The sequence below is a fragment of the Vigna unguiculata genome, chromosome 3 (genome assembly GCF_037176805.1).
Source record: "Vigna unguiculata cultivar grain cowpea cultivar isolate G323 ecotype 2 chromosome 3, ASM3717680v1, whole genome shotgun sequence".
In the NCBI taxonomy this organism is placed as follows: Eukaryota; Viridiplantae; Streptophyta; class Magnoliopsida; order Fabales; family Fabaceae; genus Vigna; species Vigna unguiculata.
This window is the reverse complement of record NC_140794.1, coordinates 31,283,118-31,310,356: the sequence shown is the minus strand read 5'-3', so window position 1 is coordinate 31,310,356 and position 27,239 is coordinate 31,283,118.

Here is a 27,239-nt window from a genome sequence, read left to right as displayed (position 1 = left end):
CTTTTTCTTTATTTTCCCTTCCTTCTGCAGTTTATATTACTTCTTTTTCTTCTCTTTCTTTTTCTGTTTTCTCCTTCAGCCTACGTAGATCCTTACTGACTTGTCTTGGTGTCATAAATTTCTACTTCTTTTGATGTCCCTCATGCCTCAAATAAAGGGAACGTTCATCAAGATGGAGTGTTTTAAAACGAAGTCATGCCCATCCCAGAAGAAGATGACAAGAGTCCACGGGAGAAATATCACATAATACTTCTTTCACACATTCCCATGTACTGAATTTGATCCATGCTTGATCCAGATGAAAGGTTGCTGGTAACTGGACTTTCTCCACCAATCTTTGGCTCACAACATTGTTTTCGCTTCCGTAATCGAATGCAACTAAACATGGATGGCCTTCGGTTAAACACTTTGTATAATAAACTTCCTTTCCTATTCCAAATCTAGATAGCCAGGCTCTGAATACCAAATGATGTGAATCCACAGGGTTCGATTCGTTTGACTGATTTATCATTGTTGGAATGTTAACAAGTAAGAAATTTGAGAAATTATTTAAAACGAGAAAATGGAAACATAAAAGAAGATGGAACAGAAATTGATAGACATCACACTTCCAAGAATGGAAGATAATCCTAAGAGTTGAAACACACAAAGGGATAAAGGACCTTTGATTAAACTCATGGATTCTTGAATCACTCAAGCACTTAGGACCAAATAAGATAAAACTCGTTTATTTTCTGAATAAAACTCAGCTTGCCTTCATTGATGAAAATGGTTCAACTTATACAGGAGCTTTAACCATCAGAATTACAACAGACACATAAATTTCAATATCATCCCGCTAAAGCTATTAATTAATGATCCACTCAAGCTAATGACGATGCGCTACTTAATGGTTGATTGTAACTGAAATTAAGGCTACCAAAAGTCATCCACCTTGATATGTAACAATAAATAATTCTACGCAATGTGTTTGACGAATTTGCTTCTTATCGACGGACCAAATGCATAATAAAGCACTATGAACAAGCTTCCTTTCTAAACATGGAAGTTGGTGTGTTTCATTCACATGCTTATCCTTTAGTTCCTGTAAAAGGACATCACAAATTGTAGAAGGAAAAACATTGACGAATAAACTTTCTCTAGTTCCATTTATTTTTCTTTATTTTCCCTTCCTTCTGCAGTTTATATTACTTCTTTTTTATTCTTTCTTTTTCTGTTTTCTCCTTCAGCCTACGTTGATCCTTACTGACTTGTCTTGGTGTCATAAATTTCTACTTCTTTTGATGTCCCTAATGCTTCAAATAAAGGGAACGAAGCCATGCCCTTCCCAAAAGAAGATGACAAGAGTCCATGGGAGCAATATCACAAAATACTTCTTTCACACATTGCCATGTACTGAATTTGATGCATGCTTGATCCAGATGAAAGGTTGCTGGTAACGGGAGTTTCTCCACCAATCTTTGGCTCACAACATTGTTTTCGCTTCCGTAATCGAATGCAACTAAACATGGATGGCTTTCAGTTAAACACTTTGTATAATAAACTTCCTTTCCTATTCCAAATCTAGATAGCCAGGCTCTGAATACCAAATGATGTGAATCCACAGGGTTCGATTCGTTAGACTGATCTATCATTGTTGGAATGCTAACAAGCAAAAAATTTGAGAAATTATTTAAAACGAGAAAATGGAAACATAAAAGAAGTTGGAACGGAAATTGATAGACATCACACTTGCAAGAATGGAAGATAAGCCTAAGAGTTGAAACACACAAAGGGATAAAGGACCTTTGATTAAACTCACGGATTCTTGAATCACTCAAGAACTTAGGAGAATCACTCTCACTAAGATAGATGAGATAAAACTCGTTTATTTTCTGAATAAAACTCAGCTTGCCTTCATTGATGAAGATGGTTCAACTTATATAGGAGCTTTAACCATCAGAATTACAAAGGACACATAAATTTCAATATCAACCCGCTTAAAGTTATTAATTAATGATCCACTTAAGCTAATGACGATGCGCTACTTAACGGTTGATTGTAACTGAAATTAAGGCTACCAAAAGTCATCCACCTAGATATGTAACAATAAATAATTCCATGCATTGTGTTTGACGAATTTGCTTCTTATCGACGGACCAAATGCATAATAAAGGACTATGAAGAAGCTTCCTTTTTAAACATGGAAGTTCGTGTGTTTCATTCACATGCTTATCCTTTAGTTCCTGTAAAATGACATCACAAACTGTAGAAGAAAAAACATTGACGAATAAACTTTCTCTAGTTCAATTTCTTTTTCTTTATTTTCCCTTCCTTCTGCAGTTTATATGACTTCTTTTTCTTCTCTTTCTTTTTCTGTTTTCTCCTTCAGCCTACGTTGATCCTTACTGACTTGTCTTGCTGTCATAAATTTCTACTTCTTTTGATGTCCCTCATGCCTCAAATAAAGGGAACGTTCATCAAGATGGAGTGTTTTAAAACGAAGTCATGCCCATCCCAGAAGAAGATGACAAGAGTCCATGGGAGCAATATCACATAATACTTCTTTCACACATTCCCATGTACTGAATTTGATGCATGCTTGATCCAGATGAAAGGTTGTTGGTAACTGGAGTTTCTCCACCAATCTTTGGCTTACAACATTGTTTTCGCTTCCGTAATCGAATGCAACTAAACATGGATGGCCTTCGGTTAAACACTTTGTATAATAAACTTCCTTTCCTATTCCAAATCTAGATAGCCAGGCTCTGAATACCAAATGATGTGAATCCACAGGGTTCGATTTGTTTGACTGATCTATCATTGTTGGAATGCTAACAAGTAAGAAATTTGAGAAATTATTTAAAACGAGAAAATGGAAACATAAAAGAAGATGGAACAGAAATTGATAGACATCACACTTCCAAGAATGGAAGATAAGCCTAAGAGTTGAAACAGACAAAGGGATAAAGGACCTTTGATTAAACTCATGGATTCTTGAATCACTCAAGAACTTAGGAGAATCACTCTCACTAAGATAGATGAGATAAAACTCATTTATTTTCTAAATAAAACTCAGCTTGCCTTCATTGATGAAAATGGTTCAACTTATATAGGAGCTTTAACCATTACAATTACAAAAGACACATAAATTTCAATATCATCCCGCTTAAAGCTATTAATTAATGATCCACTCAAGCTAATGACGATGCGCTACTTAATGGTTGATTGTAACTGAAATTAAGGCTACCAAAAGTCATGCACCTTGATATGTAACAATAAATAATTCCATGCATTGTGTTTGACGAATTTGCTTCTTATCGACGGACCAAATGCATAATAAAGGACTATGAAGAAGCTTCCTTTTTAAACATGGAAGTTGGTGTGTTTCATTCACATGCTTATCCTTTAGTTCCTGTAAAATGACATCACAAACTGTAGAAGAAAAAACATTGACGAATAAACTTTCTCTAGTTCAATTTCTTTTTCTTTATTTTCCCTTCCTTCTGCAGTTTATATTACTTCTTTTTCTTCTCTTTCTTTTTCTGTTTTCTCCTTCAGCCTACGTAGATCCTTACTGACTTGTCTTGGTGTCATAAATTTCTACTTCTTTTGATGTCCCTCATGCCTCAAATAAAGGGAACGTTCATCAAGATGGAGTGTTTTAAAATGAAGTCATGCCCATCCCAGAAGAAGATGGCAAGAGTCCATGGGAGAAATATCACATAATACTTCTTTCACACATTCCCATGTACTGAATTTGATCCATGCTTGATCCAGATGAAAGGTTGCTGGTAACTGGACTTTCTCCACCAATCTTTGGCTCACAACATTGTTTTCGCTTCCGTAATCGAATGCAACTAAACATGGATGGCCTTCGGTTAAACACTTTGTATAATAAACTTCCTTTCCTATTCCAAATCTAGATAGCCAGGCTCTGAATACCAAATGATGTGAATCCACAGGGTTCGATTCGTTTGACTGATTTATCATTGTTGGAATGTTAACAAGTAAGAAATTTGAGAAATTATTTAAAACGAGAAAATGGAAACATAAAAGAAGATGGAACAGAAATTGATAGACATCACACTTCCAAGAATGGAAGATAATCCTAAGAGTTGAAACACACAAAGGGATAAAGGACCTCTGATTAAACTCATGGATTCTTGAATCACTCAAGCACTTAGGACCAAATAAGATAAAACTCGTTTATTTTCTGAATAAAACTCAGCTTGCCTTCATTGATGAAAATGGTTCAACTTATACAGGAGCTTTAACCATCAGAATTACAACAGACACATAAATTTCAATATCATCCCGCTTAAAGCTATTAATTAATGATCCACTCAAGCTAATGACGATGCGCTACTTAATGGTTGATTTTAACTGAAATTAAGGCTACTAAAAGTCATCGACCTTGATATGTAACAATAAATCATTCCATGCATTGTCTTTGACGAATTTGTTTCTTATCGACGGACCAAATGCATAATAAAGCACTTTGAACAAGCTTCCTTTTTAAACATGGAAGTTGGTGTGTTTCATTCACATGTTTATCCTTTTGTTCCTGTAAAATGACATCACAAACTGTAGAAGAAAAAACATTGACGAATAAACTTTCTCTAGTTCCATTTCTTTTTCTTTATTTTCCCTTCCTTCTGCAGTTTATATTACTTCTTGTTCTATTCTTTCTTTTCCTTTTTCTCCTTCAGCCTACGTTGATCCTTACTGACTTGTCTTGGTGTCATAAATTTCTACATCTTTTGATGTACCTCATGCCTCAAAAAAGAAAACGTTCATCAAGATGGAGAGTTTTCAAACGAAGTCATGCCTAACCCAAAAGAAGATGACAAGAGTCCATGGGAGCAATATCACATAATACTTCTTTCACAGATTGCCATGTACTGAATTTGATGCATCCTTGATGCAAATGAAAGGTTGTTGGTAACTGGAGTTTCTCCACCAATGTTTGGCTCACAACATTGTTTTCGCTTCCGTAATCGAATGCAACTAAACATGGATGGCCTTCGGTTAAACACTTTGTATAATAAACTTCCTTTCCTATTCCATATCTAGATAGCCAGGCTCTGAATACCAAATGATGTGAATCCACAGGGTTCGATTCGTTTGACTGATTTATCATTGTTGGAATGTTAACAAGTAAGAAATTTGAGAAATTATTTAAAACGAGAAAATGGAAACATAAAAGAAGATGGAACAGAAATTGATAGACATCACACTTCCAAGAATGGAAGATAATCCTAAGAGTTGAAACACACAAAGGGATAAAGGACCTTTGATTAAACTCATGGATTCTCGAATCACTCAAGCACTTAGGACCAAATAAGATAAAACTCGTTTATTTTCTGAATAAAACTCAGCTTGCCTTCATTGATGAAAATGGTTCAACTTATACAGGAGCTTTAACCATCAGAATTACAACAGACACATAAATTTCAATATCATCCCGCTTAAAGCTATTAATTAATGATCCACTCAAGCTAATGACGATGCGCTACTTAATGGTTGATTTTAACTGAAATTAAGGCTATTAAAAGTCATCGACCTTGATATGTAACAATAAATCATTCCATGCATTGTCTTTGACGAATTTGTTTCTTATCGACGGACCAAATGCATAATAAAGCACTTTGAACAAGCTTCCTTTTTAAACATGGAAGTTGGTGTGTTTCATTCACATGTTTATCCTTTTGTTCCTGTAAAATGACATCACAAACTGTAGAAGAAAAAACATTGACGAATAAACTTTCTCTAGTTCCATTTCTTTTTCTTTATTTTCCCTTCCTTCTGCAGTTTATATTACTTCTTGTTCTATTCTTTCTTTTCCTTTTTCTCCTTCAGCCTACGTTGATCCTTACTGACTTGTCTTGGTGTCATAAATTTCTACATCTTTTGATGTACCTCATGCCTCAAAAAAGAAAACGTTCATCAAGATGGAGAGTTTTCAAACGAAGTCATGCCTAACCCAAAAGAAGATGACAAGAGTCCATGGGAGCAATATCACATAATACTTCTTTCACAGATTGCCATGTACTGAATTTGATGCATCCTTGATGCAAATGAAAGGTTGTTGGTAACTGGAGTTTCTCCACCAATCTTTGGCTCACAACATTGTTTTCGCTTCCGTAATCGAATGCAACTAAACATGGATGGCCTTCGGTTAAACACTTTGTATAATAAACTTCCTTTCCTATTCCAAATCTAGATAGCCAGGCTCTGAATACCAAATGATGTGAATCCACAGGGTTCGATTCGTTTGACTGATTTATCATTGTTGGAATGTTAACAAGTAAGAAATTTGAGAAATTATTTAAAACGAGAAAATGGAAACATAAAAGAAGATGGAACAGAAATTGATAGACATCACACTTCCAAGAATGGAAGATAATCCTAAGAGTTGAAACACACAAAGGGATAAAGGACCTTTGATTAAACTCATGGATTCTTGAATCACTCAAGCACTTAGGACCAAATAAGATAAAACTCGTTTATTTTCTGAATAAAACTCAGCTTGCCTTCATTGATGAAAATGGTTCAACTTATACAGGAGCTTTAACCATCAGAATTACAACAGACACATAAATTTCAATATCATCCCGCTAAAGCTATTAATTAATGATCCACTCAAGCTAATGACGATGCGCTACTTAATGGTTGATTGTAACTGAAATTAAGGCTACCAAAAGTCATCCACCTTGATAACAATAAATAATTCTACGCAATGTGTTTGACGAATTTGCTTCTTATCGACGGACCAAATGCATAATAAAGCACTATGAACAAGCTTCCTTTTTAAACATGGAAGTTGGTGTGTTTCATTCACATGCTTATCCTTTAGTTCCTGTAAAAGGACATCACAAATTGTAGAAGGAAAAACATTGACGAATAAACTTTCTCTAGTTCCATTTATTTTTCTTTATTTTCCCTTCCTTCTGCAGTTTATATTACTTCTTTTTTATTCTTTCTTTTTCTGTTTTCTCCTTCAGCCTACGTTGATCCTTACTGACTTGTCTTGGTGTCATAAATTTCTACTTCTTTTGATGTCCCTAATGCTTCAAATAAAGGGAACGAAGCCATGCCCTTCCCAAAAGAATATGACAAGAGTCCATGGGAGCAATATCACAAAATACTTCTTTCACACATTGCCATGTACTGAATTTGATGCATGCTTGATCCAGATGAAAGGTTGCTGGTAACGGGAGTTTCTCCACCAATCTTTGGCTCACAACATTGTTTTCGCTTCCGTAATCGAATGCAACTAAACATGGATGACCTTCAGTTAAACACTTTGTATAATAAACTTCCTTTCCTATTCCAAATCTAGATAGCCAGGCTCTGAATACCAAATGATGTGAATCCACAGGGTTCGATTCGTTAGACTGATCTATCATTGTTGGAATGCTAACAAGCAAGAAATTTGAGAAATTATTTAAAACGAGAAAATGGAAACATAAAAGAAGATGGAACAGAAATTGATAGACATCACACTTCCAAGAATGGAAAATAAGCCTAAGAGTTGAAACACACAAAGGGATAAAGGACCTTTGATTAAACTCACGGATTCTTGAATCACTCAAGAACTTAGGAGAATCACTCTCACTAAGATAGATGAGATAAAACTCGTTTATTTTCTGAATAAAACTCAGCTTGCCTTCATTGATGAAGATGGTTCAACTTATATAGGAGCTTAAACCATCAGAATTACAAAGGACACATAAATTTCAATATCAACCCGCTTAAAGTTATTAATTAATGATCCACTTAAGCTAATGACGATGCGCTACTTAACGGTTGATTGTAACTGAAATTAAGGCTACCAAAAGTCATCCACCTAGATATGTAACAATAAATAATTCCATGCATTGTGTTTGACAAATTTGCTTCTTATCGACGGACCAAATGCATAATAAAGGACTATGAAGAAGCTTCCTTTTTAAACATGGAAGTTGGTGTGTTTCATTCACATGTTTATCCTTTAGTTCCTGTAAAATGACATCACAAATTGTAGAAGAAAAAACATTGACGAATAAACTTTCTCTAGTTCAATTTCTTTTTCTTTATTTTCCCTTCCTTCTGCAGTTTATATTACTTCTTTTTCTTCTCTTTCTTTTTCTGTTTTCTCCTTCAGCCTACGTTGATCCTTACTGACTTGTCTTGCTGTCATAAATTTCTACTTCTTTTGATGTCCCTCATGCCTCAAATAAAGGGAACATTCATCAAGATGGAGTGTTTTAAAACGAAGTCATGCCCATCCCAGAAGAAGATGACAAGAGTCCATGGGAGCAATATCACATAATACTTCTTTCACACATTCCCATGTACTGAATTTGATCCATGCTTGATCTAGATGAAAGGTTGCTGGTAACTGGACTTTCTCCACCAATCTTTGGCTCACAACATTGTTTTCACTTCCGTAATCGAATGTAACTAAACATGGATGGCCTTCGGTTAAACACTTTGTATAATAAACTTCCTTTCCTATTCCAAATCTAGATAGCCAGGCTCTGAATACCAAATGATGTGAATCCACAGGGTTCGATTCGTTTGACTGATTTATCATTGTTGGAATGTTAACAAGTAAGAAATTTGAGAAATTATTTAAAACGAGAAAATGGAAACATAAAAGAAGATGGAACAGAAATTGATAGACATCACACTTCCAAGAATGGAAGATAATCCTAAGAGTTGAAACACACAAAGGGATAAAGGACCTTTGATTAAAGTCATGGATTCTTGAATCACTCAAGAACTTAGGAGAATCACTTTCACTAAGATAGATGAGATAAAACTTGTTTATTTTCTGAATAAAACTCAGCTTGCCTTCATTGGTGAAAATGGTTCAACTTATATAGGAGCTTTAACCATCAGAATTACAAAAGACACATAAATTTCAATATCATCCCGCTTAAAGCTATTAATTAATGATCCACTCAAGCTAATGACGATGCGCTACTTCATGGTTGATTTTAACTGAAATTAAGGCTACCAAAAGTCATCCACCTTGATATGTAACAATAAATCATTCCATCCATTGTCTTTGACGAATTTGCTTCTTATCGACGGACCAAATGCATAATAAAGCACTTTGAACAAGCTTCCTTTTTAAACATGGAAGTTGGTGTGTTTCATTCACATGTTTATCCTTTTGTTCCTGTAAAATGACATCACAAACTGTAGAAGAAAAAACATTGACGAATAAACTTTCTCTAGTTCCATTTCTTTTTCTTTATTTTCCCTTCCTTCTGCAGTTTATATTACTTCTTGTTCTATTCTTTCTTTTCCTTTTTCTCCTTCAGCCTCCGTTGATCCTTACTGACTTGTCTCGGTGTCATAAATTTCTACTTCTTTTGATGTCCCTCATGCCTCAAATAAAGGGAACGTTCATCAAGATGGAGTGTTTTAAAACTAAGTCATGCCCATCCCAGAAGAAGATGACAAGAGTCCATGGGAGCAATATCACATAATACTTCTTTCACACATTCCCATGTACTGAATTTGATCCATGCTTGATCTAGATGAAAGGTTGCTGGTAACTGGACTTTCTCCACCATTCTTTGGCTCACAACATTGTTTTCACTTCCGTAATCGAATGTAACTAAACATGGATAGCCTTCGGTTAAACACTTTGTATAATAAACTTCCTTTCCTATTCCAAATCTAGATAGCCAGGCTCTGAATACCAAATGATGTGAATCCACAGGGTTCGATTCGTTTGACTGATTTATCATTGTTGGAATGTTAACAAGTAAGAAATTTGAGAAATTATTTAAAATGAGAAAATGGAAACATAAAAGAAGATGGAACAGAAATTGATAGACATCACACTTCCAAGAATGGAAGATAATCCTAAGAGTTGAAACACACAAAGGGATAAAGGACCTTTGATGAAACTCATGGATTCTTGAATCACTCAAGCACTTAGGACCAAATGAGATAAAACTCGTTTATTTTCTGAATAAAACTCAGCTTGCCTTCATTGATGAAAATGGTTCAACTTATACAGGAGCTTTAACCATCAGAATTACAAAAGACACATAAATTTCAATATCATCCCGCTAAAGCTATTAATTAATGATCCACTCAAGCTAATGACGATGCGCTACTTAATGGTTGATTGTAACTGAAATTAAGGCTACCAAAAGTCATCCACCTTGATATGTAACAATAAATAATTCTACGCAATGTGTTTGACGAATTTGCTTCTTATCGACGGACCAAATGCATAATAAAGCACTATGAACAAGCTTCTTTTTAAACATGGAAGTTGGTGTGTTTCATTCACATGCTTATCCTTTAGTTCCTGTAAAATGACATCGCACACTGTAGAAGAAAAAACATTGACGAATAAACTTTCTCTAGTTCCATTTATTTTTCTTTATTTTCCCTTCCTTCTGCATTTTATATTACTTCTATTTCTATTTTTTCTTTTTCTGTTTTCTCCTTCAGCCTACGTTGATCCTTACTGACTTGTCTTGGTGTCATAAATTTCTACTTCTTTTGATGTCCCTAATGCCTCAAATAAAGGGAACGTTCATCAAGATGGAGTGTTTTAAAACGAAGCCATGCTCATCCCAAAAGAAGATGACAAGAGTCCATGGGAGCAATATCACATAATACTTCTTTCACACATTGCCATGTACTGAATTTGATGCATGCCTGATCCAGATGAAAGGTTGTTGGTAACTGGAGTTTCTCCACCAATCTTTGGCTTACAACATTGTTTTCGCTTCCGTAATCGAATGCAACTAAACATGGATGGCCTTCGGTTAAACACTTTATATAATAAACTTCCTTTCCTATTCCAAATCTAGATAGCCAGGCTCTGAATACCAAATGATGTGAATCCACAGGGTTCGATTCGTTTAACTGATCTATCATTGTTGGAATGCTAACAAGTAAGAAATTTGAGAAATTATTTAAAACGAGAAAATGGAAACATAAAAGAAGATGGAACAGAAATTGATAGACATCACACTTCCAAGAATGGAAGATAAGCCTAAGAGTTGAAACAGACAAAGGGATAAAGGACCTTTGATTAAACTCATGGATTCTTGAATCACTCAAGAACTTAGGAGAATCACTCTCACTAAGATAGATGAGATAAAACTCGTTTATTTTCTAAATAAAACTCAGCTTGCCTTCATTGATGAAAATGGTTCAACTTATATAGGAGCTTTAACCATCAGAATTACAAAAGACACATAAATTTCAATATCATCCCGCTTAAAGCTATTAATTAATGATCCACTCAAGCTAATGACGATGCGCTACTTAATGGTTGATTGTAACTGAAATTAAGGCTACCAAAAGTCATGCACCTTGATATGTAACAATAAATAATTCCATGCATTGTGTTTGACGAATTTGCTTCTTATCGACGGACCAAATGCATAATAAAGGACTATGAACAAGCTTCCTTTTTAAACATGGAAGTTGGTGTGTTTCATTGACATGCTTATCCTTTAGTTCCTATAAAATGACATCACAAACTGTAGAAGAAAAAACATTGACGAATAAACTTTCTCTAGTTCAATTTATTTTTCTTTATTTTCCCTTCCTTCTGTAGTTTATATTACTTCTTTTTCTACTCTTTCTTTTTCTGTGTTCTCCTTCAGCCTACATTGATCCTTACTGACTTCTCTCGGTGTCATAAATTTCTACTTCTTTTGATATCCCTCATGCCTCAAATAAAGGGAACGTTCATCAAGATGGAGTGTTTTAAAACGAAGCGATGCCCATCCCAAAAGATGAAAAGAGTCTATGAGAGCAATATCACATAATACTTCTTTCACACATTGCCATGTACTGAATTTGATGCATGCTTGATCTAGATGAAAGGTTGCTGGTAACGGGAGTTTCTCCACCAATCTTTGGCTCACAACATTATTTTCGCTTCCGTAATCGAAAGCAACTAAACATGGATGTCCTTCGGTTAAACACTTTGTATAATAAACTTCCTTTCCTATTCCAAATCTAGATAGCCAGGCTCTGAATACCAAATGATGTGAATCCACAGGGTTCGATTCGTTTGACTGATTTATCATTGTTGGAATGTTAACAACCAAGAAATTTGAGAAATTATTTAAAACGAGAAAATGGAAACATAAAAGAAGATGGAATGGAAATTGATAGACATCACACTTCGAAGAATGGAAGATAAGCCTAAGAGTTGAAACACACAAAGGGATAAAGGACCTTTGATTAAACTCATGGATTCTTGAATCACTCAAGAACTTAGGAGAATCACTCTCACTAAGATAGATGAGATAAAACTCGTTTATTTTCTGAATAAAACTCAGCGTGCCTTCATTGATGAAAATGGTTCAACTTATACAGGAGCTTTAACCATAAGAATTACAAAAGACACATAAATTTCAATATCATCCCGCTTAAAGCTATTAATTAATGATCCACTCAAGCTAATGACGATGCGCTACTTATTGGTTGATTGTAACTGAAATTAAGGCTACCAAAAGTCATCCACCTTGATATGTAACACTAAATAATTCCATGCAATGTGTTTGACGAATTTGCTTCGTATCGACGGACCAAATGCATAATAAAGCACTTTGAACAAGCTTCCTTTTTAAACATGGAAGTTGGTGTGTTTCATTCACATGCTTATCCTTTAGTTCTTGTAAAAGGACATCACAAACTGTAGAAGGAAAAACATTGACGAATAAACTTTCTCTAGTTCAATTTATTTTTCTTTATTTTCCTTTCCTTCTGCAGTTTATATTACTTCTTTTTCTATTCTTTCTTTTTCTGTTTTCTCCTTCAGCCTACGTTGATCCTTACTGACTTGTCTTGGTGTCATAAATTTCTACTTCTTTTGATGTCCCTCATGCCTCAAATAAAGGGAACGTTCATCAAGATGGAGTGTTTTAAAACGAAGCCATGCCCATCCCAAAAGAAGATGACAAGAGTCCATGGGAGCAATATCACATAATACTTCTTTCACAGATTGCCATGTACTGAATTTGATGCATGCTTGATGCAGATGAAAGGTTGTTGGTAACTGGAGTTTCTCCACCAATCTTTGGCTCACAACATTGTTTTCGCTTCCGTAATCGAATGCAACTAAACATGGATGGCCTTCGGTTAAACACTTTGTATAATAAACTTCCTTTCCTATTCCAAATCTAGATAGCCAGGCTCTGAATTCCAAATGCTGTGAATCCATAGGGTTCCATTCGTTTGACTGATCTATCATTATTGGAATGCTAACAAGCAAGAAACTTGAGAAATTATTTAAAACGAGAAAATGGAAACATAAAAGAAAATGGAACGAAAATTGATAGACATCACAGTTCCAAGAATGGAAGATAAGCCTAAGAGTTGAAACACACAAAGGGATAAAGGACCTTTGATTGTACTCATGGATTCTTCAATCATTGAAGAACTTAGGAGAATCGCTCTCACTAAGATAGATGAGATAAAAGTTGTTTATTTTCTGAATAAAACTCAGCTTGCCTTCATTGATGAAAATGGTTCAACTTATATAGGAGCTTTAACCATAAGAATTACAAAAGACACATAAATTTCAATATCATCCCGCTTAAAGCTATTAATTAATGATCCACTCAAGCTAATGACGATGCGCTACTTAATGGTTGATTTTAACTGAAATTAAGGCTACTAAAAGTCATCGACCTTGATATGTAACAATAAATCATTCCATGCATTGTCTTTGACGAATTTGTTTCTTATCGACGGACCAAATGCATAATAAAGCACTTTGAACAAGCTTCCTTTTTAAACATGGAAGTTGGTGTGTTTCATTCACATGTTTATCCTTTTGTTCCTGTAAAATGACATCACAAACTGTAGAAGAAAAAACATTGACGAATAAACTTTCTCTAGTTCCATTTCTTTTTCTTTATTTTCCCTTCCTTCTGCAGTTTATATTACTTCTTGTTCTATTCTTTCTTTTCCTTTTTCTCCTTCAGCCTACGTTGATCCTTACTGACTTGTCTTGGTGTCATAAATTTCTACATCTTTTGATGTACCTCATGCCTCAAAAAAGAAAACGTTCATCAAGATGGAGAGTTTTCAAACGAAGTCATGCCTAACCCAAAAGAAGATGACAAGAGTCCATGGGAGCAATATCACATAATACTTCTTTCACAGATTGCCATGTACTGAATTTGATGCATCCTTGATGCAAATGAAAGGTTGTTGGTAACTGGAGTTTCTCCACCAATGTTTGGCTCACAACATTGTTTTCGCTTCCGTAATCGAATGCAACTAAACATGGATGGCCTTCGGTTAAACACTTTGTATAATAAACTTCCTTTCCTATTCCAAATCTAGATAGCCAGGCTCTGAATACCAAATGCTGTGAATCCATAGGGTTCCATTCGTTTGACTGATCTATCATTGTTGGAATGCTAACAAGCAAGAAACTTGAGAAATTATTTAAAACGAGAAAATGGAAACATAAAAGAAAATGGAACGAAAATTGATAGACATCACTGTTCCAAGAATGGAAGATAAGCCTAAGAGTTGAAACACACAAAGGGATAAAGGACCTTTGATTGTACTCATGGATTCTTCAATCATTGAAGAACTTAGGAGAATCACTCTCACTAAGATAGATGAGATAAAACTTGTTTATTTTCTGAATAAAACTCAGCTTGCCTTCATTGATGAAAATGGTTCAACTTATATAGGAGCTTTAACCATCAGAATTACAAAAGACACATAAATTTCAATATCATCCCGCTTAAAGCTATTAATTAATGATCCACTCAAGCTAATGACGATGCGCTACTTAATGGTTGATTTTAACTGAAATTAAGGCTACTAAAAGTCATCCACCTTGATATGTAACAATAAATCATTCCATGCATTGTCTTTGACGAATTTGTTTCTTATCGACGGACCAAATGCATAATAAAGCACTTTGAACAAGCTTCCTTTTTAAACATGGAAGTTGGTGTGTTTCATTCACATGTTTATCCTTTTGTTCCTGTAAAATGACATCACAAACTGTAGAAGAAAAAACATTGACGAATAAACTTTCTCTAGTTCCATTTCTTTTTCTTTATTTTCCCTTCCTTCTGCAGTTTATATTACTTCTTGTTCTATTCTTTCTTTTCCTTTTTCTCCTTCAGCCTACGTTGATCCTTACTAACTTGTCTTGGTGTCATAAATTTCTACTTCTTTTGATGTACCTCATGCCTTAAAAAAGAGAACGTTCATCAAGATGGAGAGTTTTCAAACGAAGTCATGCCCATCCCAAAAGAAGATGACAAGAGTCCATGGGAGCAATATCACATAATTTTTCTTTCACAGATTGCCATGTACTAAATTTGATGCATGCTTGATGCAGATGAAAGGTTGTTGGTAACTGGAGTTTCTCCACCAATCTTTGGCTCACAACATTGTTTTCGCTTCCGTAATCGAATGCAACTAAACATGGATGGCCTTCGGTTAAACACTTTGTATAATAAACTTCCTTTCCTATTCCAAATCTAGATATCCAGGCTCTGAATACCAAATGATGTGAATCCACAGGGTTCCATTCGTTTGACTGATCTATCATTGTTGGAATGCTACCAAGCAAGAAACTTGAGAAATTATTTAAAACGAGAAAATGGAAACATAAAAGAAGATGGAACAAAAATTGATAGACATCACAGTTCCAAGAATGGAAGATAAGCCTAAGAGTTGAAACACACAAAGGGATAAAGGACCTTTGATTGTACTCATGGATTCTTGAATCATTGAAGAACTTAGGAGAATCACTCTCACTAAGAGAGATGAGATAAAACTTGTTTATTTTCTGAATAAAACTCAGCTTGCCTTCATTGATGAAAATGGTTCAACTTATAGTGGAGCTTTAACCATCAGAATTACAAAAGACACATAAATTTCAATATCATCCCGCTTAAAGCTATTTATTAATGATCCACTCAAGTTAATGACGATGCGCTACTTAATGGTTGATTGTAACTTAAATTAAGGCTACCAAAAGTCTTCCACCTTGATATGTAACAATAAATAATTCCATGCATTGTGTTTGACGAATTTGCTTCTTATCGACTGACCAAATGCATAATAAAGCACTATGAACAAGCTTCCTTTTTAAACATGGAAGTTGGTGTGTTTCATTCACATGCTTATCCTTTTGTTCCTGTAAAATGACATCACAAACTGTAGAAGAAAAAACATTGACGAATAAACTTTCTCTAGTTCCATTTCTTTTTCTTTATTTTCCCTTCCTTCTGCAGTTTATATTACTTCTTGTTCTATTCTTTCTTTTCCTTTTTCTCCTTCAGCCTACGTTGATCCTTACTGACTTGTCTTGGTGTCATAAATTTCTACTTCTTTTGATGTACCTCATGCCTCAAAAAAGAGAACGTTCATCAAGATGGAGAGTTTTCAAATGAAGTCATGCCCATCCCAAAAGAAGATGACAAGAGTCCATGGGAGCAATATCACATAATACTTCTTTCACAGATTGCCATGTACTGAATTTGATGCATCCTTGATGCAAATGAAAGGTTGTTGGTAACTGGAGTTTCTCCACCAATGTTTGGCTCACAACATTGTTTTCGCTTCCGTAATCGAATGCAACTAAACATGGATGGCCTTCCGTTAAACACTTTGTATAATAAACTTCCTTTCCTATTCCAAATCTAGATAGCTAGGCTCTGAATACCAAATGATGTGAATCCATAGGGTTCCATTCGTTTGACTGATCTATCATTGTTGGAATGCTAACAAGCAAGAAATTTGAGAAATTATTTAAAACGAGAAAATGGAAACATAAAAGAAGATGGAACGAAAATTGATAGATATCACAGTTCCAAGAATGGAAGATAAGCCTAAGAGTTCAAACACACATAGGGATAAAGGACCTTTGATTGAACTCATGGATTCTTGAATCACTGAAGAACTTAGGAGAATCACTCTCACTAAGATAGATGAGATAAAACTTGTTTATTTTCTGAATAAAACTCAGCTTGCCTTCATTGATGAAAATTGTTCAACTTATATAGGAGCTTTAACCATCAGAATTACAAAAGACACATAAATTTCAATATCATCCTGCTTAAAGCTATTAATTAATGATCCACTCAAACTAATGATGATGCGCTACTTAATGGTTGATTGTAACTTAAATTAAGGCTACCAAAAGTCTTCCACCTTTATATGTAACAATAAATAATTCCATGCATTGTGTTTGATGAATTTGCTTCTTATCGACTGCCCAAATGCATAATAATGCACTATGAACAAGCTTCTTATCCACCAGATGCATTGTGTTTTATGTTCTAACCTTGTCTTGTGTAGCTATCTTTGAATGGTCCACATAAAACAATGCTGGCAGAAACTGTTCACGATTTTAAAAGATTAAACTGCACCTCCTCAGTTGTCCTAAAATTACGTTCTTGATGTCAAAAGAAAGCTCTGTTAGTCTAGTTTTTTAAAAAAAAAGAACCAATGCATTTGGAGTTCTGTGGAGAGAGTTATGATTAAAATAGTAAGCAAAGGTCAGAGCTGCCGAGATCACCGCGAATCAACGTTTTTCAGGTTATCTTGGGCAGTTTTGGCTACTATTTTTGTTACTCTTCTTACTCCTAAATGTTGTTGGATAACATGTCTTTGTGTGCTTAATCATTGACCTTCATTTCCAAAAGTTTAAATGCATGATAACTACATGTTTGAGTCTTTAAATGTGCCTAACTTTTGCTTGAGTCATATGTCATACGCTAGCTTGAAGTTTTCTTATTCTTGTTATTCCAAGTATTTGAATATTGCATTCACCTTATGTCTTGTTTGATGTATGCTCCTTGGACTTGATTTTGGCCTAAAATTTGGGAACTAAGTGTCCAAGCCACCCAAAACACCTTTCTCATCATTTTGTGAAACTAGTTTTTGAAAGAAGAAAAATTTTGGTACACTTTTACAATCTTACTAAGAGCAAGATGGCTCTTTGATGAACCAAAAGTGTGTTTGTCACTAAGTGTTATGCTACTAGTTTTCATGCTTGAGAAATGGGTGATATTGGCAAATTAGTTCCATTCTTTGACTTGGTTATGATCTTTCTTGGTGTATGCATGATTTAGGACTAGGAATGCATGTTCAAGTATTTTCCATGTCATTCTTATAATGTGCTTTTCTTGTTTTAGTCTTGTTAAAAGTTTGTCTCAAACTTTTCTTCTTTAGAGTTTAGCATTTCTTGTTTTTGTGCTTTTCTTGATTGTCTTTAGGTACTCTTGGTTTTGTCATAGTAAGTTTGTCTTCTTGAAATTCTTGAGTGTTTGAACCGAGCCACTTGTACGCAAGAAAAGGATTTTTGAACAAAGTTTTTTCTTCACTCCTTGGAGGAGCTTTGAGTGTAGCCTTGCCTTGTTACTTTGGGAGAGTGATGTAAACACTTGGGTCACATTTTGGGTTGGAATTGGTCTCGGTTTTCATGTTGTCTACCCTAATTCATTTATTTTGTCTCGGATTTGAGTGTTTTTGTTGTAGGAATCATGGCAAGTTCATCAAATGCACCTACACCAAACAAAAACAATACATTGATGAGATTGCTTCGGGATTTGGAGTTGTCTAGGAAGGAGGCCTTTGAACAATTGAGAAAAGACAAGGAGCAAAGTCACCTAAGAATCCAAGAGCACATTCAAAGGCTTGAAGCTAAAGAGCAAGAAAGAGGGGCTAGGAAAAGAGGGCATTTTAGGCGCAACCAATCACAAGAGAAGCAAACACCAAAGATTCCGAAGTTCTATGGAGGAAGTGATCCCAAAATCTTCCTTGATTGGGAAGCTAAAGTTGATCAAATTTTCAATGAAAATCATGTAAAGGATCAAACACAAGTTGATCTAGTAGTGTTAGGATTTTTTGAGTATGCCAAAACTTGGTGGCATAAAGTTTGTAAAAATTATGACCAAGGGCCACCCGCGGCTTCTTGGATGGACATTAAAACTCTTATGCGCGCTAGATTTGTTCCTCCCTCCTATAGGAAGGAACTTCTTTTGAAGCTCCAAAGGCTTCACCAAGGTCCTATGTGTGTGAGTGAGTACTTTAAAGAATTAGAGTCTCAAATGTTTGGGTTGGAATAAGAGAAACTAACAAAGAAAAAATGAAAAGGTTTGTGAATGGTCTTAGGAGAGACATACAAGACCAAGTAGAGTTGTATGAGTACTCCACTCTTCAAAATGTTTTCACACTTGCTCTTAGGATTGAAACTCATTTGAAAAGAAAGAATAGGGCAAGGAAGAGTTACTCACCCAACCACTACTATAGTCACTCATGGAAGGGAAAAGCTAAAGAGAAACATGATAAATTTCCTTCTAAGTCTCACCAAGCACCATCAAGTAAAAATAAGTTACCAAGTGGTCACACTCACCATTCCACTTCTCAAAGATCAAGTTCCATTAAATGTTTTAAATGTTTGGGGTATAAACATATTGCTTTGAATTGCCCAATCAAGAAGACAATGATCTTAAAGAAGAGTGATGATGAGAGTGAACATTTTTCTTCCCCTTTTCCCCAAAATACTTCTTCCCACACTTCTTCAATTGAAAGGACTAAACCCTTTGAAAGTGGATTGTTAATGGTAAGGCGCCAACTAGGGCAAGTTCCCAAAGAACTTGATCCTTCTCAAAGACAAAACCTTTTTCATGGAGGGTGCCTTATCAATGACAAGATATGTCACTTCATCATAGATAGTGGAAGTTTTGTAAATATGGCTAGCCCAAGGGTGGTGGACAAGTTTGGCTTGAAAACAATTCCTCATGTCAAACCCTACAACCTATCATGGCTTAAGGAAGAAGAAATAAAAGTAACTAAACAAGTCCTCATTAACTTTTCAATTGGCAATTTTAAGGATGAGGTATTATGTGACATTGTGCCTATGGAAGCCAACCATATTTTGCTAGGTAGGCCATGGCAATTTGATAGAAAAGTTGTTTATGATGGCCATGCAAACACTTATGTTTTCTCCTCCCTAGGAAAGAAGTTCACAATCCTACCTCTCCCACCTCCACAAGAAAATGAGGACAAAAATAAAATAAAAGATGAAAAAGAAAAAGAAAAGGGGCAAGCTTTCACCAAGGAGTTACTTGCCTACAAAAAGAGTTTTTCAAAGCAAGAGGTGCAACACCACTCTTCATTCTCTTCCCAAACAAAGAGAGATGAACAAAAACACAAGCAAGAAAAGGAGAGTGGCATTAAAAAGAAAGAGGGCATCTCCAAGACTAGGGATCAAATCATTAAAGATGAAGAAAGTTCTCATCAACTCAAGTCAAGCTCCATCAACAAAGACTTCAAGAATTTGAGGTCAAATTCTCTCCAACAAGGGGAGAATGATAAAGGATTGATCACTACCAAGGATGATGGCCCATGGCACATGCTTAGAAGAAAGGGAGTTCCTTGATCCCTTCCTTTGCTTTTATTTTCTTTAGTTTAAAATTCCTTTAAGTTGGCTTGGTTGACTATTTTTGAGTTGACTTGTTGACCTTGACTTTGGGTTGACTTGTTGACTCAAAAGATTAGCTTAACCTTAAACCAACATGCTAATAAATTCCTTAATTTGCTTTTGTAGGAATAAGAAAGGAGGAGGACCACATAGGAGACACTTGGCGTCCTAAGGAAGAGAGAGAAGGAATAAGACTTTCTAGAAGCATCTAGAAAGAGGAGGCCCACATGCCTTGGACACCAAGTCTTCTAGAATGTTCTAGAACCTTCCTTTGGGAGCCTTGGCCATGAAGACTTGCCACCTAGATGGCTTGGACGAAAATTCACCCATGTGCACCCTAGGATGACCTACTTTCTAGAACATGCTAGGTTTCTTTTGTAATCCTTTAACTTAGTTATTTTGCTAAGGGGCCCCTAGACTTGTCTATTTAAGGGGACCTCTAACACTTGTACAAGGGTTGAACATTTTGAAGTAAAAACACTCTTGTGTCTCAACCATTTGTGAGAGTTTCCTCCCTTGGGAGTGAAACTTTTAAGCCTTATCTTGCATAGCAAGTGGCGGCACACATCCACTCATCTTCAAGGTTGCCATGGCTTCTAGCCTAGCCTTGTAGTGGCGTGCTTCTCACATTTTATCATTTCTTTCCTTTCCATTTTATGTTTTCTTCTTCCTTTAATTGTTCTTGGTTTTCTATGGTTTATGTGCTTTTCATTTCCTTTTTGTTTTGAATCAATCCATTATCTTCTTCTCTTGAGTTTTGTGAAAGGAACCTTCACATCTAGATAGCTTGCTATCTTAATGTCCAGTGGGGATTTCACTTAGCTTTCTTAATCAACTCACACCATATTCAATAATCTTAAAAAGGAACAAAATAATCCTTCATCATTTGGTATCTAGAGCTTTGGTTGTCCTTGAATATGGTGTTTTCATGTTCTAACCTTATCTTGCATAGCAAGTGGCGGCACACATCCACTCATCTTCAAGGTTGCCATGGCTTCTAGCCTAGCCTTGTAGTGGCGTGCTTCTCACATTTTTACCATTTCTTTCCTTTCCATTTTATGTTTTCTTCTTCCTTTAATTGTTCTTGGTTTTCTATGGTTTATGTGCTTTTCATTTCCTTTTTGTTTTGAATCAATCCATTATCTTCTTCTCTTGAGTTTTGTGAAAGGAACCTTCACATCTAGATAGCTTGCTATCTTAATGTCCAGTGGGGATTTCACTTAGCTTTCTTAATCAACTCACACCATATTCAATAATCTTAAAAAGGAACAAAATAATCCTTCATCACTTATTAAACATGGAAGTTAGTGTGTTTCATTCACATGCTTATCCTTTTGTTCCTGTAAAATGACATCACAAACTGTAGAAGAAAAAACATTGACGAATAAACTTTCTCTAGTTCCATTTCTTTTTCTTTATTTTCCCTTCCTTCTGCAGTTTATATTACTTCTTGTTCTATTCTTTCTTTTCCTTTTCTCCTTTAGCCTACATTGATCCTTACTGACTTGTCTTGGTGTCATAAATTTCTACTTCTTTTGATGTACCTCATGCCTTAAAAAAGAGAACGTTCATCAAGATGGAGAGTTTTCAAACGAAGTCATGCCCATCCCAAAAGAAGATGACAAGAGTCCATGGGAGCAATATCACATAATTTTTCTTTCACAGATTGCCATGTACTAAATTTGATGCATGCTTGATGCAGATGAAAGGTTGTTGGTAACTAGAGTTTCTCCACCAATCTTTGGCTCACAACATTGTTTTCGCTTCCGTAATCGAATGCAACTAAACATGGATGGCCTTCGGTTAAACACTTTGTATAATAAACTTCCTTTCCTATTCCAAATCTAGATAGCCAGGCTCTGAATACCAAATGATGTGAATCCACAGGGTTCGATTCGTTTGACTGATCTATCATTGTTGGAATGCTAACAAGAAAGAAATTTGAGAAATTATTTAAAACGAGAAAATGGAAACATAAAAGAAGATGGAACGGAAATTGATAGACATCACACTTCCAAGAATGGAGGATAAGCCTAAGAGTTGAAACACACAAAGGGATAAAGGACCTTTGATTAAACTCATGGATTCTTGAATCACTCAAGAACTTAGGAGAATCACTCTCACTAAGATAGATGAGATAAAACTCGTTTATTTTCTGAATAAAACTCAGCTTGCCTTCATTGATGAAAATGGTTCAACTTATATAGGAGCTTTAACCATCAGAATTACAAAAGACACATAAATTTCACTATCATCCCGCTTAAAGCTATTAATTAATGATCCACTCAATCTAATAACGATCCGCTACTTAATGGTTGATTGTAACTGAATTTAAGGCTACCAAAAGTCATCCACAAACTTTGAGCAAAGGTCTTCCTGATCTTCCAAAGGTTGGTTCTTAAGTTGGCATACAGACCTTTATTTCAACTGAAGATAACGCAAAACTAAAGCCCATTAATTGGTTAAGCACAAACACAATTTGGTCAACCAATTTTACAAAGCATTGGGCCCTTATTTAAATAAAGGAAACTGCATCAACACGGCGCATTAGTCATGCTCCATTTGACCCATATGCAATTCACATCATACCCTCCTTCTTCGAGAAGATTTGTGCCGAATCTTAAGACACTAGTTTTAATGTAAGTTTATTATGATCTCATGAAGGACTTTTATTTTTTCACAAGTTGAAACTGATTCTTTTCTTCCAGGATCAAATTCAACTTGATATTTGTTACTTTCCAATGGTTGCAATCCGTCGATAATATTTCTCGGCAACAGTACCCCACCTTGATATGTAACAATAAATAATTCCATGCATTGTGTTTGACGAATTTGCTTCTTATCGACGGACCAAATGCATAATAAAGCACTATGGACATGCTTCCTTTTTAAACATGGAAGTTGGTGTGTTTCATTCACATGCTTATCCTTTTGTTCCTGTAAAATGACATCACAAACTATAGAAGAAAAAAACATTGACGAATATACTTTCTCTAGTTCCATTTCTTTTTCTTTACTTTCCCTTCCTTCTGTAGTTTATATTACTTCTTGTTCTATTCTTTCTTTTTCTGTTTTCTCCTTCAGCCTACCTTTATCCTTACTAACTTGTCTTGGTGTCATAAACTTCTACTTCTTTTGAGTCCCTCATTCCTCAAATAAAGGGAACGTTCATCAAGATGGAGTGTTTCAAAACGAAGCCATGCACATCCCAAAAGAAGATGACAAGAGTCCATGGGAGCAATATCACATAATACTTCTTTTACGCATTGTCATGTACTGAATTTGATCCATGTTTGATCCAGATGAAAGGTTGGTGGTAACTAGAGTTTCTCCACCAATCTTTGGCTCACAACATTGTTTTCGCTTCCGTTACCGAATGGAACTAAACATTGATGGCCTTCGGTTCAACACTTTGTATAATAAACTTCCTTTCCTTTTCTAAATCTAGATAGCCAGGCTCTGAATACCAAATAATGTGAATCCACAAGGTTCAATTCGTTTGACTGATCTATCATTGTTGGAATGCTAACAAGCAAGAAATTTGAGAAATTATTTAAAATGAGAAAATGGAAACATAAAAGAAGATGGAACGAAAATTGATAGACATCACACTTCCAAGAACGGAGGATAAGCCTAAGAGTTGAAACACACAAAGGGATAAAGGACCTTTGATTAAACTCATGGATTCTTGAATCACTCAAGAACTTAGGAGAATCACTCTCACTAAGATAGATGAGATAAAACTCGTTTATTTTCTGAATAAAACTCAGCTTGCCTTCATTGATGAAAATGGTTCAACTTATATAGGAGCTTTAACCATCAGAATTACAAAAGACACATAAATTTCAATATCATCCCACTAAAAGCTATTAATTAATGATCCACTCAAGCTAATAACGATCCGCTACTTAATGGTTGATTGTAACTGAATTTAAGGCTACCAAAAGTCATCCACAGACTTTGAGCAGAGGTCTTCCTGATCTTCCAGAAGTTGGTTCTTAAGTTGGCATATAGACCCTTATTTTAACTGAAGAAAAAGAAAAAACTAAAGCCCATTAATTGGTTAAGCACAAACACAATTTGGTCAGCAAATTTTACAATGCATTGGGCCCTTATTTAAATAAAAGAAACTGCATCAACACGGCGCATTAGTCATCCTCCATTTGACCCATATGCAATTCACATCATACCCTCCTTCTTCGAGAAGATTTGTGCCGAATCTTAAGACACTAGTTTTAATGTAAGTTTATTATGATCTCATGAAGGACTTTTATTTTTTCACAAGTTGAAACTGATTCTCTTCTTCCAGGATCAAATTCAACTTGATATTTGTTACTTTCCAATGGTTGCAATCCGTCGATAGCATTTCTCGGCAACAGTACCCCACCTTGATATGTAACAATAAATAATTCCATGCATTGTGTTTGACGAATTTGCTTCTTATCGACGGACCAAATGCATAATAAAGCACTATGGACAAGCTTCCTTTTTAAACATGGAAGTTGGTGTGTTTCATTCACATGCTTATCCTTTTGTTCCTGTAAAATGACATCACAAACTGTAGAAGAAAAAAACATTGATGAATATACTTTCTCTAGTTCCATTTACTTTTCCTTATTTTCCCTTCCTTCTGCAGTTTTTATTACTTATTTTTCTATTCTTTCTTTTTCTGTTTTCTCCTTCAGGCTACGTTGATCCTTACTGACTTGTCTTGGTGTCATAAATTTCTACTTCTTTTGATGTCCTTCATGCGTCAAATAAAGGGAATGTTCATCGAGATGGAGTGTTTTAAAACGAAACCATGCCCATCCCAAAAGAAAATGACAAGATTCCATGGGAGCAATATCATATAATACTTCTTTCACGCATTGCCATGTACTGAATTTGATCCATGCTTGATCCAGATGAAAGGTTGCTAGTAACTGGAGTTTCTCCACCAATCTTTGGCTCACAACATTGTTTTCGCTTCCGTTACCGAATGGAACTAAACATGGATGGCCTTCGGTTGAACACTTGGTATAATAAACTTCCTTTGCTTTTCCAAATCTAGATAGCCATGCTCTGAATACCAAATGATGTGAATCCACAGGGTTCGATTCGTTTGACTGATCTATCATTGTTGGAATGCTAACAAGCAAGAAATTTGAGAAATTATTTAAAACGAGAAAATGGAAACATAAAAGAAGATGGAACGGAAATTGATAGACATCACACTTCCAAGAATGGAGGATAAGCCTAAGAGTTGAAACACAGAAAGGGATAAAGGACCTTTGATTAAACTCATGGATTCTTGAATCACTCAAGAACTTAGGAGAATCACTCTCACTAAGATAGATGAGATAAAACTCGTTTATTTTCTGAATAAAACTCAGCTTGCCTTTATTGATGAAAATGGTTCAACTTATATAGGAGCTTTAACCATCAGAATTACAAAAGACACATAAATTTCACTATCATCCCGCTTAAAGCTATTAATTAATGATCCACTCAAGCTAATAACGATGCGCTACTTAATGGTTGATTGTAACTGAATTTAAGGCTACCAAAAGTCATCCACAAACTTTGAGCAAAGGTCTTCCTGATCTTCCAAAGGTTGGTTCTTAAGTTGGCATACAGACCTTTATTTCAACTGAAGATAAAGCAAAACTAAAGCCCATTAATTGGTTAAGCACAAACACAATTTGGTCAGCCAATTTTACAAAGCATTGGGCCCTTATTTAAATAAAGGAAACCGCATCAACACGGCGCATTAGTCATCCTCCATTTGACCCATATGCAATTCACATCATACCCTCCTTCTTCGAGAAGATTTGTCCCGAATCTTAAGACACTAGTTTTAATGTAAGTTTATCATGATCTCATGAAGGACTTTTATTTTTTCACAAGTTGAAACTGATTCTCTTCTTCCAGGATCAAATTCAACTTGATATTTGTTACTTTCCAATGGTTGCAATCCGTCGATATCATTTCTCGGCAACAATACCCCACCTTGATATGTAACAATAAATAATTTCATGCATTGTGTTTGACGAATTTGGTTCTTATCGACGGAGCAATTGCATAATATAGCACTATGGACAAGCTTCCTTTTTAAACATGGAAGTTGGTGTGTTTCATTCACATGCTTATCCTTTTGTTCCTGTAAAATGACATCACAAACTGTAGAAGAAAAAAAAATTGACGAATATACTTTCTCTAGTTCCATTTCTTTTTCTTTACTTTCCCTTCCTTCTGTAGTTTATATTACTTCTTGTTCTATTCTTTCTTTTTCTGTTTTCTCCTTCAGCCTATGTTGATCCTTACTGACTTGTCTTGGTGTCATAAACTTCTACTTCTTTTGATGTCCCTCATTCCTCAAATAAAGGGAACGTTCATCAAGATGGAGTGTTTCAAAACGAAGCCATGCACATCCCAAAAGAAGATGACAAGAGTCCATGGGAGCAATATCACATAATACTTCTTTCACGCATTGTCATGTACTGAATTTGATCCATGCTTGATCCAGATGAAAGGTTGCTGGTAACTGGAGTTTCTCCACCAATCTTTGGCTCACAACATTGTTTTCGCTTCCGTTACCGAATGGAACTAAACATGGATGTCCTTCGGTTCAACACTTTGTATAATAAACTTCCTTTCCTTTTCCAAATCTAGATAGCCGGGCTCTGAATACCGAATGATGTGAATCCACAGGGTTCGATTCGTTTGACTGATCTATCAATGTTGGAATGCTAACAAGCAAGAAATTTGAGAAATTATTTAAAACGAGAAAATGGAAACATAAAAGAAGATGGAACGAAAATTGATAGAC